A 17,704-nucleotide genomic window follows, 5' to 3' on the forward strand; every position below is an offset into this window, starting at 1 on the left:
TTTACACAAATCTTGTAAATTTGCAAGTTTTTAACCCGCCAGAAGAGAAAACACAAGTAGATATGCACAAATGTAACTGCTGAAGAGAGAAAGAATCTAATTAAATCAGTTTAAACTAAAGCACTGTGGGTTTTAACAAGGTTAACGGGAGCGAATGATGTTACATCAGCTGAAAAATCCCCGTGCTAGCAGTTAGTTACAGACTGAATAAGATTTTAGGTTTCTTCCTTGGAATCTCTTGGTGAACTGACATCCACAAGTAGAGCCATTCATTTAAAATCATATGACACCAGGCTTAATTAGCATTTACCTTCCCTGACCCTCACCTCCTGTAGCTCCTTCATAGATAGTCTCACACAGAAGGAAACATGAGATCAAGTAAGTACACTTTTTTATAGCACATTATAAACCTCTTTTTAAGTACTGTTCAAGGTATGAAAAAATTTTTTAAAAAAGCTCTCTGATTAAAAAAATAGGTAAATGGAGCATGAGTTCAGATTGTTTTTAGCAAACTAGAGATTTTTAAGTTAATTAAGATGTTGGAATGATATACAGTGTGCACTCATATTGGTGAGACAATTTGACTAACTGAAATTCGGTTTCTTTTAAAATCATCTCCACAAAAAACAACAAAAGACTCAATAGTCATTTTACAACATGAAATTAATAAAATTAGACTAATGAACAGATTGATCACCACAATAGAGGCAATAAAAGTACATTAGCTGTAGTCCTAAACGTCTTTCTTTCTAATTACGAGAACCTCGCACACATTAGGTGATTCTTTTAGCCTCTGGCATGCAGCCATGTGAGTGACTGGAGGAGAATAAATGGCTTGCTAGGCTCCGTAATGGTATCATCACCTTCAGTGTTTAACAGTGCAGCGTATTCACACTATTGATTGGATTTACGGTTCACACAAACAGGCGTTACTCTTAGCGTGGCAGAGAGAGCAGGGTGACAACGGAGTGCTAAGACAAACTGCCAGCTTGTAGGGTCCATTATTACATCTCTGCATATCTCTAACACCTTTGTCTTTGACATACACAGATGAGCCACAACATTAAAACTGCAAAGAGGTTAACAGCAAAACATGGATCACCCCCTTACAGTACAATATTCTGCTGGGAAAGCTTCGGTCCTGGTGTTTAGGTGGATGTTAGTTTGACCCGTCCCTATGACAAGCCATTTTAGTATTTAATACCTAGCCTGGATATGTATTACTGATATCAGTAATAGAATTCTCCCAAGAACATTTCAGATATGAACACTGTCGTCCTTCCAGGACAAATGACTCCACTTTTACCATTCATGCGTTTCTCATTAGAGATATCGACACTGCAGCTGCGGATACCAGCAATGTGAATTGCAGATAAGTGCAGCTGAATTATGAATGATGGCAATTCCATTTTCAGATAACTACAGCTGAATTGTGACTAGTCATAATTCTACTTCAAGATATTTTTAATTCTCCTAAATTCAATGCATTTAAATTGTCTATTTTATGTATCTTAAATTGAGTTTGAACTAGTCAAAATGATGCTAAAGTTATCTCAAACTGGAAGATTTAGACTTTCAACAGTGTAAAAAACAGGTCCACTTCTTTGCCCTAATTTTTGTACATGAAGTCTTCTATAATTATAATGACATTTAAAGATATTAAGAATTATTATTTTTTTTTAGGAAATTCCTCATGGATAATACATATACTACATATGGAACGATTTGTACAACAGATGAAAAAAGTATGGACTTCAATTTGAAGCTCATAGAAAAACATCTACAGGTAAAGAATAGCTAAACATGGACATATACTGCAGAGATCTGTAATTCAATTCTTCCTCATCAAAAAGAGCATTTCAGATATCCACATCTCATTACAAAAAAGCTACAGATATCTGTGAGCTGAGTGCATCTGCAGCTGAATAGTTCTAGTTCCATATACCTTCAATTTCCTTGAATCTCTTATCTCTAAAATCTCACATGAAAGTTAAACTACTCAAAATTACGCTGTAGATACCTTAAACTAGAAATCTGAAGTCAAAATATAAGTACAGATATCCTGAATTAGAGCTGAAATAGTGTTGCAGATATCTGTAGTTGTTCCCGAAGCTACAGCTAGCAGGAGGTGGTTTTCTTTTTAAACCTACTATAGCACTGCAACCGTAACCGTCTTTCACAAGCTTTTACTGCCACGTCAGAGCAGCCTGAGGACAAAGTTTTAGTAAATTCCCCTCACATGTCTCTAACGAACGAAACTCTCCTTCTCCACAAAGTCTTCACCAATGAGCTCTTTAAATTTCACAGCATTTTCTAACAGTCTCATCCAACACAGCAGCTGCTATTACTTCTGCTACCACTGTTCAAGGGCTACGATGAACAAACATGAGCAATGTCAAGCACACAACAATCTGAACTAGTAATAGTCAAGATATCTGTAACTATTATCCTGACTAGCCCAAAATGAATTACAGCAATCAGTGTGGTTTTCATTGGTCAGAAGGAGATTACTGTAATAAAAATTCTACTCTAGACAATGAGCTTTTTTTGTTTCTGTCAAACTTAGTTATTAAATATTAAAACAGATTGCCATACGTCATGCAAAGAAAAAAAAAAGCTCTGTCGTTTTCACTACATCCCTGATAGACTTAAACCTTAGACAGTTCAGCTGTAGGCCACAGTTTGGACTGCTGTTGGAAAAAACATCAGAAAAACATGTAATAAAATGAGTAAAGTATCAGTTTGGAAAATTCTCTGATCTTCACGGACATCCTGAGAGAATTTACCAGATGGCTTGCCTCACTGTCTTGATCATTCCACTCAAAATTCTTGAGATTCCAGGACCAGCGGGATGCATGAAATTCAGCCCTCGCTCTGCAAAACTTTCCTCTTTCTGCTTGTCTGACCGCTGCTGGATTGTTCTGGCCTCGCTTGACCTCTACGCAGTAACATAACATGACCTGATAACACAGCACAAATATTGGATATATATATATATATATATATATATATATATATATATATATATATCTTTTCACCTTTGCCGGGGCACATGGCAAACACATAACAGCACTCTTAGACTGACATGGAAGAGCACTGTCACAGAGACACACTTTCACATTCTTGTTCACGAAGTCCTGTCAAAATGCCGTCAAAGGGATGTCAGCAGGTTCCTTCGAACACTGTGTGATCACAGCGAATGTAAACGCAGCAGACAGCAGCCCTCCAAGCAGCTGTGGAGATGATTTATATGCATGTAGATTGAATGTAAGAGTGCATATACACACACACACACACTTCCTCGCTGCTGTCTCTCAGCCATGCCTCCCCACTCACTGTATTTCTAATCGGGCATGGCAGAGGACACCTCAGGTCTCCTCTGCATTCACAGCGGCCCCCAAGGCCCTACTGCTATGTGTGCGCTGCATGTGCGAGTGTCAGTTTAGTTTATGTTGGGCGTTAGTCTCTTTGAAGTCTCTTTTAAACATCCTGGCTGCACATGACATTAAACAGACACAATCCCGCATCCACCTCCATCGCCGCTCGCTCTACCTAATCCATTAACATATCACGTTGCCTCCATCTTTCTTTGTACATCTCCATCCTGGCCATCTTTCTCTCTAAGCCACCCCACTCCCCCTCTACTCTACCCCCGTTCCTCTCTCAGTGATGTTGTCTCCTTTCAAGAACGGTTGCCATCACTACTACCCTACAAGAACACAATTTCCCCCTTCACATCCTCCACTGTGTCTCTCCTCATCTTACCCTCCTCTCCTCTTCTCTTCTCAACAGGGCTTAATCCCCCTTTAGAGATTGCACAACCACCGTTTCTCACGACCACTTGTGGAAAAAAAAAAGAGAGAAAAAAACTCTGGATCCAGAGCTGCACTCGCTTCACAATTTATGACCGAGAGCACGGAGCCTCCCTTCTGGGGATTTTATGTTTACATGTATAAAAGAAAATTAAGAGGAAGGGAGGTAGATAGTATTTGTACGAGGGAGTGCTAATGAGAGAGGAGGATTTGTGTTACTCATCAGCACAAAGTTTGTGAGGCTAATTCATGTAATAAACCGCTCACATAGTTTATTTGCTCACTCTCCGTAAAGCGTGATTTACTTTCTCACAGATGTCATTTAATAAACAACAGTGTAAAAATGCATGCTGCTATTTGAAGCATCTTCAGTGATAGAACCAGAGACTGTGCTATTCAAGTGCATGAGCTGTCCTTGGGTCATATGGGCCTGATAAGCTCAACAGTTTCCAAGACAACGCTGATGGGAGCGCTGATTTTCTGAACAGTCTTAATGCCTTTCAACTGGAGCAGAACAAGGCACAGGCTAATATTAGGGGAGTGAAAGAGAACAAGGTGGCCTGGAGCTCTGTCTCTGTGGCTCTCTGTGGACTAGCTGAGGTACACAGGCCCTTCTGGCGAAACGGCAGGGGTCGCTTCATATTCAGATCATAACCTTGACTGCAGAACACAGGCGGGTCCCGTAGAGAAAGTAAAACAAGGCAAAGACTGGGACAGGGTGAGGCGGTACAGTGGATCTGCCTATGGATGTATTACAGAACATACTGTGCACCGTCAACCAAAGTATGAGTGTCTTAAAAAGTTTCCCTTTGTACTGCTTTTCAACGTTGAATCATAGCCAATTTAATTTGCCTTTCTGGACAGGAATGTACAAAAAAAGACAAGACTTTCATGTCAAAGTGAAAACAGATTTCTACAAAGCGAATGTCAAGCAATTAGAAATATAAAATGTAAATTAAGTGATTGCATAAGCATTCATTCCCTTCAAAGTGACTCACCTAATTCAACACAGGTGCAGCCAATTGGTGCTAGGAGTCAAATAATTAGTGAAATGGAGATCATCTGAGTGCAGGGAATGTGCCTCAAGTATCTGTAGTATAGACACCTGCACCTGGAAGATTCAGTATTTGATGAATCAGTAATCCTGGCTATAACTATGGCATGAAGACAAGACAACAATCCGAGTGGCTCTGTGAAAACGTTACTGAAAAGCATGAGTCAGGGGAGAAGTCAAGGAAATTTCCAAATCACTGAATACCCCTCAAAGTACAGTTAAATCCATCAAGACAAGGAAGGAGTATAGTATATGTGTAAATCTTCCGAGAGCAGGCCGAATCCTCAAAAATTGAGTGACTGAAAAAGAAAGAGACCTGTTATGGAGGCCAACACAACACCTGTGACTATTTTGAAGGAGTTACAAGTTTCAGCAAATGAGATGGGAGAGGTTATGCAATAAGCAACTCTTGAATGGACTCTTCAACAGTAAAAGCTTTATGGGACAGTGGCAAAGAGAAAGCCACGGTTAAAAAGCTCATATTAAGGCTGGACTAGAGTTCTCCAAAAGGCATGTGACAGACTCTGAAATCAACTGGAAGAAGATTCTTTAGTCTGATCACACCAGAATTGAGCTTTTTGGCGAAATCCAAACACTGCACACCATTATAAACCACACTGTGAAGCAGAGTCGTGGCAGCATCATGTGGTAAAGCCTAGTGGCAGCAGCATCATGATGTCAAGCATAGTGTTGGTGGCATCATGTGAAACATGGTGGTGGTGGCATCATGTTGTGAAGCATGGTGTTGGCTTGTTTCTACTTGCTCAGACCAGTCACAATGAGTGGAGCAAAGCCCAGGATGCAGGAACCATGTCCCTGAAAAATAATTAATTGTGTTGGTAGAACATCTGCCAGCTGAGGGACGAGCTCTGTCACTAAAATTGATAATCCCCGACTCAATGATCCAAATTCTCAGCAAAACATTAAACATTAGCTTTGGAAGGTTGCTAGTCTGGGAGACTGTTGATAGACTTTTAAAAAGAAGTGTATACTCACAGTCTACATCCAGTGAGTCAGACAATAGTTTTTCTAAAGCCACCAAATGGAAGCAGGAGGTGCAGAAGTTTACTTCACTCTCAGACCACTTTAATTACAAAATCCTGAAAGATTAATGTGGAATTTCTTTCCTGCAACGTCCCCTCCCCAAAAAAATGCCTACCCCAGCTTTTGGGATCTTCATCAGCAGCGTTATTGGTTTTATGTAAAATAGAAGTTGATTTCTGCATCGCTATTACATGTTTTTAGCCCTAAAATAAAGATTTTGGTAATGGCCTCAAAAAAATCAATACAGTGCAATTTTCTTATGTTAGAAAGAGAGTAAGAGAGAGAACAAAGTTTGAAAAGTCAGTGGAAAAAAAGGCAAAGAGTAAAACAGAGAAGTGCCCATGGCAGCGTAAAAGTCCCAGTTGAAATTGATTACCAACGCAAAACTTGGCTCATGAGCAAAGTAGAATTAAACACTTCAATCTCCAATCACTGGGGCATTTTTGGCCAAAATCAATACACATTAGTGTCAAGGGGGAGTTCCACCGACGGTTGAAGAGAGCGCAGCTGCCCATCCACACCAGAAATACCACAGACACACACAGGCGTACAGTGCATGTATTAAAATAAAGCAGATACGAAAACACGCAAACCACAGCATCATGCCCATTGGTCTATCGGACACCAGTGTGCCGTTATTGCTCTTCGTACGATTCCACATTCCTTGATTTTATCTCCTCCTCTCATACAGACATGCTTTCACCTCATAAACATGTAAAGGTACAGAACAGAAGCTTTGACAACACTGATTGTGCAAATAAATACACCAATTTACACACCATCAGACTGCGTGTTAATTGGTATAAACACATGCTCAAGCACAAACAACCAGATCAAATCGTAAGACTTACATGCTGAACCCGGCAGGATTGTGTGTGTCTGGCTCTCTTCTCATAATATTACAGCAGCTGACTGTTGCCAACCAGGCAGGATTTACGAGACTCTGGCATCACAGCAGGATCTCACTTTAACAGTCTACTTTGATGTCTTTCAGAAGATCAAAAATGTGAGCAATGTTTCAAGAATTGCTTTGCGCTTTTACTTTTCAGAAAACGCTCTGCTCCAATGTAACCATGTAATTTTTATGGCTGTATAACTCTCTGAACCCAAACTGGTTTCTGGGTTTTTTCATTTGTTCCCGTCACATTTTTATTCACTGTGGGCTCATTTTTCATTTTTCGCAGCAATATAAAGTCTTGGCTCTCTATGAAAACAGCACAACTCAAAAGTATTAACCCCATTAATCATATAAACAAAAGAAGAATTCCTTTAGTTTTTTACTTAATAAAACATTTTAAAAATGTAATCAAGATGTGCAACATTTTTCTAAGTGCTCAAAGACATTACCAATACTGAAATAATGCTGACCCTAAACACCAAACATATTTTACGACTTAGATTCTTTGTTTCTACAAAGGGTGAGCCGTGTCACTTGTGGTTTCACAGCTGCATCGAGGGCCGTACAATTTTAAAAATCTATTTACAGAATCTGGTGCAAACAATTTATTTTTAGCAAATATTTAAATGAGACACATAGAATCAGTTAATTTTGCTTAAATGTTGTGATTTTAAGCCTAGATTTGGAAATATTTTGGAATGAAACACAGTATGTGATTGAAGAGAAGTTCAAGAGCCATCAGAAAGTTGCAAATTTAATGATTTTTTTCTATTTTGTCATTTCCTCGCTCTCATAAATGGTGTTTAATTGCATATTTTAACAAGAGTAATACATTTTAAATGGAGCTAGGACTTTAATGTGTTAATTTTGATTAATTAATTGTTATGTTATTAAATGTTAAAAAATAACACATTTCATCACACCTTTCTCAGTTCCCTAATTTCTGGCACACTGGTAACACTGATGCACACTCCAGCCCATTAGGTGGCGGTAATGCACCTAAAGTCTGTTTTCCAGCTGTGAAGAAGATTTACAGGATGCACTGAGTGATCCCAGCACACAAGAAAGTTTGATGAAAAGTGAAGGAAGACAAGACGGCATTGAGCTTGTTGGATGGAAAGTTTTCTTTTAAAAATCTTCCCTGTGGTAGCTTGGATAAAAGCGTGGTTGTGAGCAAATTGTGCAAAAAACTGTTTTCTGATCACCGCAGCACTTCAAGCCGATGGTACCACCTCAATATAAAACATGTTGTTAGCATCAGAGCTAATGTTAGCTATGACAGTCCTGGTACTGGCAAACGGTGTGTCCATCCCATAATACACCATTTTTCAAGATACTGAAAGTCCTTGAGTTTACAAAAAGTCTTAAAATGTTGAATATAATCACTATAATTGAGTTTTCAGTAATCTGTAAATGTAGTAGACAGATGAAAAGCGCACAGATAAATATAAATGAAAAACATTTTTGTTGTTTAAGTTCATGTATATGTCTTCATGGATTCGTCAACCAAAATTTATCTGAAATGAAAAACTTTTCTTCATGTGTCAAATATTGCTATTAGACAAAAAATGCAATTAATCATGATTAATTAATTACATACATTTTTTAAATTGCGCCCCCCCCACCACTAATTTTAAACCCACCGGTTGATTTTCGGTTTCATGGTGTCAAGTCCAAATCTTCTTACAGTTCCATAGTTATGTAAAACAATGTTTGCGAATGTATGTATTTTAGGTTTTTTGAGGTAACAAGATTCCATTATTAACTGAACACAGGCACAAAAGATGCTCATCAATTGCAAAACTGCCCAATACTTTGCATGGCTTATATTACTGTTTAACTGCAATATTTTGGGTACTTTCCAGGTAGCTGTTGGTTAACATTTTTTCCAGAGTGAAAATCAACTAGCAAGTACCTGCAACACTTGACCTAATGACTAAACACAGACATTGCTAAATGTTTCTGTAGTTCTGAATGCATCAAAATGTCAGTTGTGCAGCAACGTATTGTGATGCTGTTGCTTACCTGCAGCCTTATATTACAATAAATCATAGCAGAATTATAGGTTATTCATCCGTGTGCCACCCACAAACGTTCATGCATCTTTTACAGACACTAATAAATCAGGAAACATGTCTTGCATTGACAGGATGAGACTTTATCGATACTATTTATCAGTATTGACACATATCAATATTCTTCCTTTGTTTGATAGGATTAACATTTATAAATACATGCAACAGTGTTTCATCTGTTATTTGTTTATAAAAACTTCAAAGTGGTGTTTCTGTTAATTGCTGTTCACTGGGAGCGAGAGAGAGATAAAAGCCGATTTATGGTTGTTGATTTATGTTGTGTACAAGATCAGCTAATGACTGACTGACTGTTTAACATGCAGCTCGTGTAGGAAAAGCAACATCCAGGGAGAGTTAGTGGCAGTGAGCCAATGAATGTGCAAAGGTAGTTCAGATGTTTCAAATACAGTAACAAATCAGATGTAAAAGTAAAAGAAATTTCAGAGCAGAGCTTTGTTGACCGGAGGAAAACAATAGAATTCAAACAGCAAGCTAAAGCAGAGTTAAATCTTAATCTGGTGGTGTAACCTCACTTTAATCCTCTGAAGCCCAAAACCCGCTGAGAGGTTTCAAAGGAATGCTATCTTCAAAAAAATCACCAAATTACACCCTTTATCAGAGCAAGAATAGTCAGACTTCCAACTTTCAAATGGTTTTTGAAGTCGTCAAGTTTGATGTGCAGCTCCGTTGGGAAAATAAACTAAATCTACGATTAAAATTGCAATATTTCATCACTATATATGCTATATGCCTTGTTTTAAAATTCAACAAAAATAAACAGTTTGTATTAAACAGAATCAGTAGTGCAGGCTGATTCTACACAGAGAAGAGAGATGGCAAGAGAGATTGAAATTAAAACATTCCGATAAATAAAATCAATGCAAAATGGTTTAAAAAAATTATACACAGAGGAGCAAGTTGTTGGACGATGCATTCAGCATGATGAAATATCTTAGAGTTGATGTGCAGAGTTGTGTGAAAAACACCCAGTTTGTAGAGGATGTAAAAGAGTAAATAGCTAAGAATCAATAGCATGTAAAGCCACCATTTTTCAAAGGATTTATGGTGTTTATAGCTGTGCCATACTACATTTTTGAGCTCTCTCCGCTTCCAACCACAACTGTGCTGTTTCCATAGAGGTAAAGGACTTTTTAGTGCAGTGAAAAATGAGCCCACAGTGAGTTAAAATGTGACAGGAACAACAAACGCTCAGAAAATCCAAAGCGACACACATATATAGCATACAGAAATAATATTATATAATTAAACAGTTGTGCATAATTTACAGAAATTATGCACAACTATTCGAGTAGATGCCAGTAATGATTTCAGAATAATCCTCAGGACAGGTAAACTGTGTCACAACACTGTATTTTAAATGAAGCACTGAGGTGCTACAGAGATGTCCTGACCTATAAATCAAATCCTCCAGACACAAGGGAGCCTCCCATAGGGGAAGCTATAAGAAGCACAGCAAACGTGTCTGCATTGGTCAATGTTATATCTATCATTCTATTGGTGGGGGACTTCTGAAAGGGTTGTTTCACAAAGATGTGAGAGCGGAAGTTTGCGAGCGCACAGAAGCAGTCTGAGTGGAAGAGATGCACTCAAACTGAAGCACAGAGCATTTGTGCAGCAGCAGTATATCTGAGAGCAGAAATACAGTTTTTAGCAGAGCAGATTTGCACCGGAGCAGGGGCTCTAGAGGGAAAACATCACAAATTCTCAATGTAAAATAGATAAATAATGCTCTCAAACAGAAACACCACACTCATCACAAAAGAAAGTGGGTGGTACAGTGCAGTGGTTTTGCAGTAATAGTCACAGCAATTTTCTGTGTTGAGGCATTTCATTCTGTTCAATAACATTTATTACAACATAGATCTGAGACTTTAGAGCTCTTGAAGTTTTAAAAGTGCCCAAAAACACACAGAATAAAGATAAACGATCTTTTTAAAGCAGTGTATTTTTGACATTTTTAAAAATGTGACATGTATGATAAAGTGACTGATGAAATATCATGATTTTAATTTTTCTGACAGAACCACACGTCACAAATGATTAGTTCAAGGACCATTACAGTTTCTAGCTGTCATATATTGTTTAATTTTGTAGATTTTAAAAAAATTGCTTCAATTATCACAAAATCTGGATGTAAAATGAAGAAATAATGCTATTAAACTGAAAGTCCAAACTCTTGAATAAAGAAAAGGAAAGTAAGCAAAGGAGGAAGTACTTACAACATATAACTGAGCCCTTCAAATATTAAGAGCCCAAAAACACACGCAATAAGACAAACAGAATCTGCTGTAAATGATTCATTTCTGCCAAATTTCTAAATGTGACATGCATGATAAGGTGATTCTGATGAAATATCATGACTTTAATTTTCCTGACGGAAGAGATGATTAGTTCAGGGACTGTTAGAAAGTTCAAAATACAGACAATTCCGTTTTACAGTTTCTAGCTCAGATAAAAGGTGTAATTTTGCAGTTTTATTTAAAAAAAAAATAAAAAATCTCATGCGTTTCAAACCCACTGGCAGGTTTGGAGGTTTAGAGGGTTAAGTCTGAACGTCTGACAGTGAGGAGATGCACTCAAACTGAAGCACAGGACATTTGTGCAGCAGCAGTATATCTGAATGCAGACAGTTTTTTACCAGATTTAAACATGAGCTGGGGATATTCGAGAAAGAGAGGGTAGGATTTTAAGTGGAAGCATCACAAAGTCTGAGCATAAAATGAAAAAATAATGTTCTCAAACTGAAACACCACACTCTCGAGTAAAGAAAAAGAAAGTAGGAAGAGCACAGAGTAGAGATTTAGTAGCGATAATAGCCATAATATGGGTATTTTCTGTAAGTGTTGAGACATTTCATTCTTCATCATTTGTAACAACAGATATCTCAGCCTCCAGAGGTCATAAAGATTCAACAGCATCCGAAAACATTCACAAGAAGAAAAACATGAATAACCCGCAGCTGAAAAATATCCTCGACGAGACACAGCGACACAACTTCAACTCCGAATGTTCAGCTTTACCACATTCGTACCTTTTAGAGTGATTTAAGGGGTCTCTGGTCAGATGTGCAGGGCGCTCCACCAGCAGAGGAGGCGGACCTTCAGAGATCCCACTTCTTGTTTTGCTCGTCACTCAAACATGCTCCTGGAAGAGGCAGAAGAAACAAGCACAGAATTAACATTGTTTGCTAAGCATGCGTGTGGCGGAGAAGAAATTTTGAGCAAACACGAAACTGAGGCAGGAAATACTGTAAATAATCTTTTTATGTCTGTAACGTTCACTTGCCGACAAATTTTTTTTTCCTTCAGATGGCCTGAAAAAGAGATCAACATTGTTCCGATAGCACCTCGAGGCACAAAACCGCAAAGCGACCACACGAAGGTACGAGAAAAGCTGCCACTGAACGGCCTCCAACACGCATCCTCCTTCCGCAGACACAATAATCGCACTCATCTTGCTCAAATCATCACAGAGTCAGACTCACAATGTCACCAGGCACGCTTCCAGTTCGTCATTCAGTCAAACAAGTCTTTGGAGAAGTTGTTGTCAGTCACTTACAAACTGACAGCCGGGCTCTGTATCTCTTTGTATTGTGTTATAAATCAATCATCCTCCCTCTTTCAACACGCCTCCAAAGGTCAAACGCTACCAAAGACACTCTGCCAGCTCTGGAGTGGGGATAAAAAGAAAGCGAGGCGGAAGACAGAGGGATGAAGGGGTGCAGGGAGATGGGGATGGACAACTGTCGAATTCTCAGAACTGCTCATTGCACTGGATTAATCTGCTATTTTTGAAAAATCCACAGAGAATAAAGATGAGAGCGAATATGACTCAGTGTGGGCATATGTGTATGTGTGTCTGTGTGTCCTTCAATCTGGCCCTTGGCCTACTTTAAAGCCAAGTCATCACTCTGGTCCGCTGGGGCTTCATTTTGCAGCCAGTGTATATGTGTGTGCATTAAGAGTTTGCATTACAAGAAGAGCCATACTATAAATCTCTTCCTGCCAGCCCACACACTACTGCATTAGTGATAGCGAGGAGGCAGTGCTGCAGTGCAGGTATGCCTCAGTGTGTGAAGGGCCCTGGCCACCAAAGATTTCTGTCTCCTCCTGGACAAGTCATAATTCCTCATCTCCTCCTGTCTTTCTTACCCTCAAGTCGTGAGCCGTCTCTCTTTCTACCTTTTTTTGCACTCCTTTTATCTTACAGACACCTCCACAAAGTTTGACTGGAGCGTAATCCGTCTGCAAATTGGGAGCAGGACAAGCAAGAGCTTCTATAAATACTCATCAGATTCCCCTGACAATCACAAAATGAACCTACAGACCCACACACAACATTGCAGTACAAATAGCAACCCATCTGTCTTTGTCTGCAGCGCAAACCTCTTCCTCTCCTCATTCTGCTTTCTAGCTGTCTCATGCCGGAGTCATTGAATGACTGCTGCATGTCGGGGAGGAAAAGATCGAGACAGACATCACAAAGAGCAAGAGAGGCAGACAGAGACGTAGATAATGAGAGAGTAAGCACTGTACAACATGTTTTGTCAATACTCTACTTAATTGTCATGCTAATAGGGCTGTCATTAATGACTCTTTTTCTATCTTATTTTGTTAATGAATTTATCAATTAGTGCATTATTCTACATGGCAAAACGAAAAGTAAAATGACCATTTCATTTAAGTTTCTTTTTACCTTGGCAAATTGTAGGCCATTGTATAAGGCTGCATGCACAGTATGAAGTGTAACCAAAGTTTAACACATTAAAGTACAAAACTGCAGAGTTAAATTACAACTTAGTAATGTAAAGTAAACAAGAAAAGCACTAAGGAAGCGCAGTACTCTACCAAGGCTCCTCAGTCACATCATTTCCAATGCTGAAATCTTGAAAAAAATTCATGGCAGAAATCACGGCACCATAGAATGTGGCCATTTAATACAGATGTACCCATAAACAAAATGACCCTGCGCTGAGCACAGGCATGTGTGTATATATGCAGCGGGTGCCAGGAATTGATGGGACTCGGAAACACGCCCACAATTTAATCAATTGTTCCTTGTATCATTTCCGACAGATAAGTCCCGATAAGTCCACAGTGGTCGATTTGTAGTAGGATCGCAATCATGTGATCATTAGCAGGCAGCTGATGCAGTGTTCACTTGTTGTCACAGTTACAGTGACATCGTGCTGCTATCTCGCAATGATACAGAAATCTTGAACAAATCTGTGGATCCAGTCTATACACCGCATCACTACCTAAATCTAATATATTGGTCCTTGTGTCATTTGTGACCTTCCCTTAAAAATGTCATCCAAATCCGTTTGTCTGTTTTTGAGTAATGTTGCTAACAGACAAACAGACGGACACATAGATGGACAAACGCACGCCAATCATCACATAACTCCGCTGCGTTCCTTGGCGGAGTAAAAAGAGGTTGTATTGTTTAAGTTAGTAGTTCAACTCCAAAAGAAATCCAAGTTTCTATTTAACCCCTGATCAAAGTGAAAACGTTTGTGTTGAACAAACTGCAAATTGGACACAGCGAAGGTTTTACAAGACAGCTATTAAAACAATTTTTTTCTCTGTCTTTGGTAGTAGATTCAAATTCGATGAAAATATAGGTGAATTCCTAGCACAGCCATGATTTCAAAACTCCTTTTTGGTAAGTATGTCAGATGTGATGGTTTAAAAGTCTGTCTTTTAGCAGTGCAGAGCAGCAGATTGAAAGTGACAGCTAGTTAGCATGCAGCCCTAATGACCAATGTCTCCATTTCATACTAATTTTATTGTCTGACAACAAAAACAGAAAACCGTGTAAATGAAAACAACTTAGTTTGGAATCCCACTGTATTAAAATGCAGTTCATGGGAGCAGAGAGAGCAAGAGAGAAGTAAACATATGTAAAATGTCTCTACGTCAGATGGAACCTGTGTTTTCTCTTCAGGAGCTAATGCACTCTGCACAGTGTGGTGAACAAGCCACTTTTTTTGTTCAGTTATTTCATGAAGGACTCCTATATTTTGGAAGCCTTGATTCTTTGGAAAATTTGTCATCAAACTGAGTCAAACTCTGTTGTAGCTGCCATTTTCTAAAACTGCAGCTGACCAATGACTGGAGCCAAAAATGACCGATGAGGAAAAACGTTTGTGATGATGGATTGAAGCAGTTTAGAAAAAAGTAAACACTGTGTCAGCTGAACATATTAGCATCAACGTCATCATCGATTATGCCAACTAATCATACCAGCCCTGCTTGCTTATAAACCAAATTTCAATTTGAACATTTCAGCGAGGAAGAGACTCCAGATCACTAGTTTTACAGGCTTCTTTCCAGCAGTGCAGCAAAGGTGGGAGGTCTTCCAACATATGCTACTACCTCAGCTTTTCCTACACCTGGGCATTAACTGTACTCTTATAAAATGTAATCTCTGCCCTTGAACCTTTAAAGCCACAAAAAAAGTGGAAGTTATAGAGTGTGCTGCTGTAAGACGGACCCAAATATGCTGACTTTCGACGCAATGAAGCACACACCTTGTTCACATCAAGAGAGGATGTCGCAGTGGTCACAGATGGACACCTGGTCAGATGCAGAGCAAGTGAGCAGAAATGGAGCTGTCCAAACAGTGAGCTGTGCCAGTGAAACATGCCATTATGTAGGCCAACACTGCACTGACACAAGCATCCAGAGAGACAGAAATGTGCTCTGAGAGAGTGCACTCTGCTGCAGGTTAGCAGGACTGGTGCTGCTGCGAATATTTAGTTTAATCCATTATAAAAGTAACTTTCAAACTCTGATCATAAAAACACAGGAGTCTGTCCGATGTCAAGATGATGGGCAGCTTTTGTGCGACTTATTAATCTTGTACGATGTGCTAACTCATACCGCACATTTTAATCAAGCTTTCGGCACAGCCAGAAGCTGCGACCTCTCTGCTCACACTGTATGGGTCAAATTGAACATAGATAAGCACAAAATCCTCAGCACAATTATGGCAGAGTATATTCAAACTGCCCTGCTTTAATGATTAATATAATTATGAATATGGTGCATGATTGTTAACCTGCTTAACCCCAAAACTTGCCGGCCAAAATTATACCCTTTATTATAAAGAGAAACAGTAAAACAGAAAGAATCACTGGATTTTCTGCCAGTCCTTGATTAAATTATCTGTGACATGTGGTTTGATCAGAAAAAGTAACCAAATCTAAGCTTGAATCACTTTATTCTACATGTTTCATTTAAAAGTTGGCCAAAAATAAAGTTTGCATGAGCCAGATCCTGTAAAAAATGGAAAATGTTGCACTCCTCACTACAACAGAGAATCCATAAATGTCTCAGCTGTGACATACAGTCACATAACAAATATTCAATTAAAAACAGTATTCAGAGGAGCAAATGTCAGCAAGTTGTTGGAAAGTGATTTTATGCATTTCCTATCTTGCCTTCTGCGCCAAAACATACTGAAGTGTGACCCCAAAACCACAGATTTTGTGTACCCTGGTGCCAATACTAATAAACAAATGAAACATCAGCCAGATGTGACTGATCCACTTTTGCTGCAGTGGGCTCACATTAATACCCTAAATCCTCAGATTAGAATACAGCAAAAATTGATCTTGTGCTCATGAATAATAGCTAAAAAAATCTCATAACTTGTCAGTTTTCTAGCACAATATAATTAAAGTGTGAGTAAAAATTAAGTGCACAAGAAGTTGCAGATGAAATGCTCGGAGTTACAGTTCTAACTGATAGAGCAGTGAGTCAGTGTTAAGATATTTTTAAATCTGTTTTTAAAAAAAAAAAAAAAAAAGTCCCCAGTGCAAAGGTGGTATTCTGTTTTGGAACATATATTTCACAATTAGGACAGGAAAACAAAAACATACCTAATTCTCTGCTACAGTCTTAAGTGGTATCCCTTTCTTTTGAGTGCCTCCTTACTTCTCTTCATTCCAGCTGTGAGCAGCTGTGAACCAATGCAGAGAATGCAGCACAGCAACCAAAAGGTTCAGTTCTCGGCATCCCACCCTACTCTTGCCTTTATCTCTGTCCCTACAGAAAACTCCCCATTATTAATCCATTCAGACTTACAGTCTCTTCTCCCACATAGGCCTCTTTCCATTTAGCCTGGAGCTACGTAATTCCTGTCGTAAATCCAAAACACCAGTGACGGAGGCAGACTAACAAACATGGACGAGCTCATGGGTGTGGATGAGGTAATTTCTGCTAGCAAGCATAACTTCATGAAATCTTGCACAAACAGAACATCATGAGGCGTAAGCATGTTGACACATATAGCACCTTGCAAAATAACGTTGACATGCCAAAGCATGCTTCCTCTGAGGCTTCAAAGCCGGGCTAACGCCACACAAGGTGGAGGGGCTCTGAAACAATGTCTTTTATGGACAATTTAGAGGTTAGTGTGGGAAGAGCTAAAACTAACAGTCAAATCGGTCTTTCACAATTTCCTAAGCTCAGTGTGAACACAGTGTGACCAACCAGCCATGTCCAAGCATTAAACCTAACTGTTCTGCTGTCTCCCTGAAGACTTCCAGAGAAAGGCTCAGAGACAAGGGAAGACACTGGGTAAGACAAGCAGAAAGGTCTCTTCTCTTAAGGCTGTGCGATAGCTTGCTATGAGCATGAATTGTGTGTAAGCATGTGGGTGTGTGTTTGGGTTCCAGCCAGGGTTTCTGTATGTGTTACATGACTCTGTTTGTAGCGTATGTTGCAACTGAGGGAGTCCAAAGATGACATCTTTGGCATTAACAACAACAAACAGTGCTGTACTAAACCTGGGC

The 17,704-nt window shown here is 39.1% G+C and overlaps 1 protein-coding gene across 1 annotated transcript in view; it reads right to left on the minus strand.

Moving 5' to 3' along the window:
* The window catches only part of galnt1 (UDP-N-acetyl-alpha-D-galactosamine:polypeptide N-acetylgalactosaminyltransferase 1), a 71,143-nt gene that overhangs the window by 35,581 nt on the left and 17,858 nt on the right, over positions 1 to 17,704 (minus strand). Inside the window, exon 2 of the mRNA XM_055013780.1 lies at positions 11,936 to 12,048. The gene's annotated coding sequence lies outside the window, so the exon portion shown is untranslated. The remainder of the gene's footprint in view (positions 1 to 11,935; positions 12,049 to 17,704) is intronic.

This window comes from Amphiprion ocellaris, chromosome 9, assembly GCF_022539595.1.
Source record: "Amphiprion ocellaris isolate individual 3 ecotype Okinawa chromosome 9, ASM2253959v1, whole genome shotgun sequence".
Lineage (NCBI taxonomy): Eukaryota > Metazoa > Chordata > Actinopteri > Pomacentridae > Amphiprion > Amphiprion ocellaris.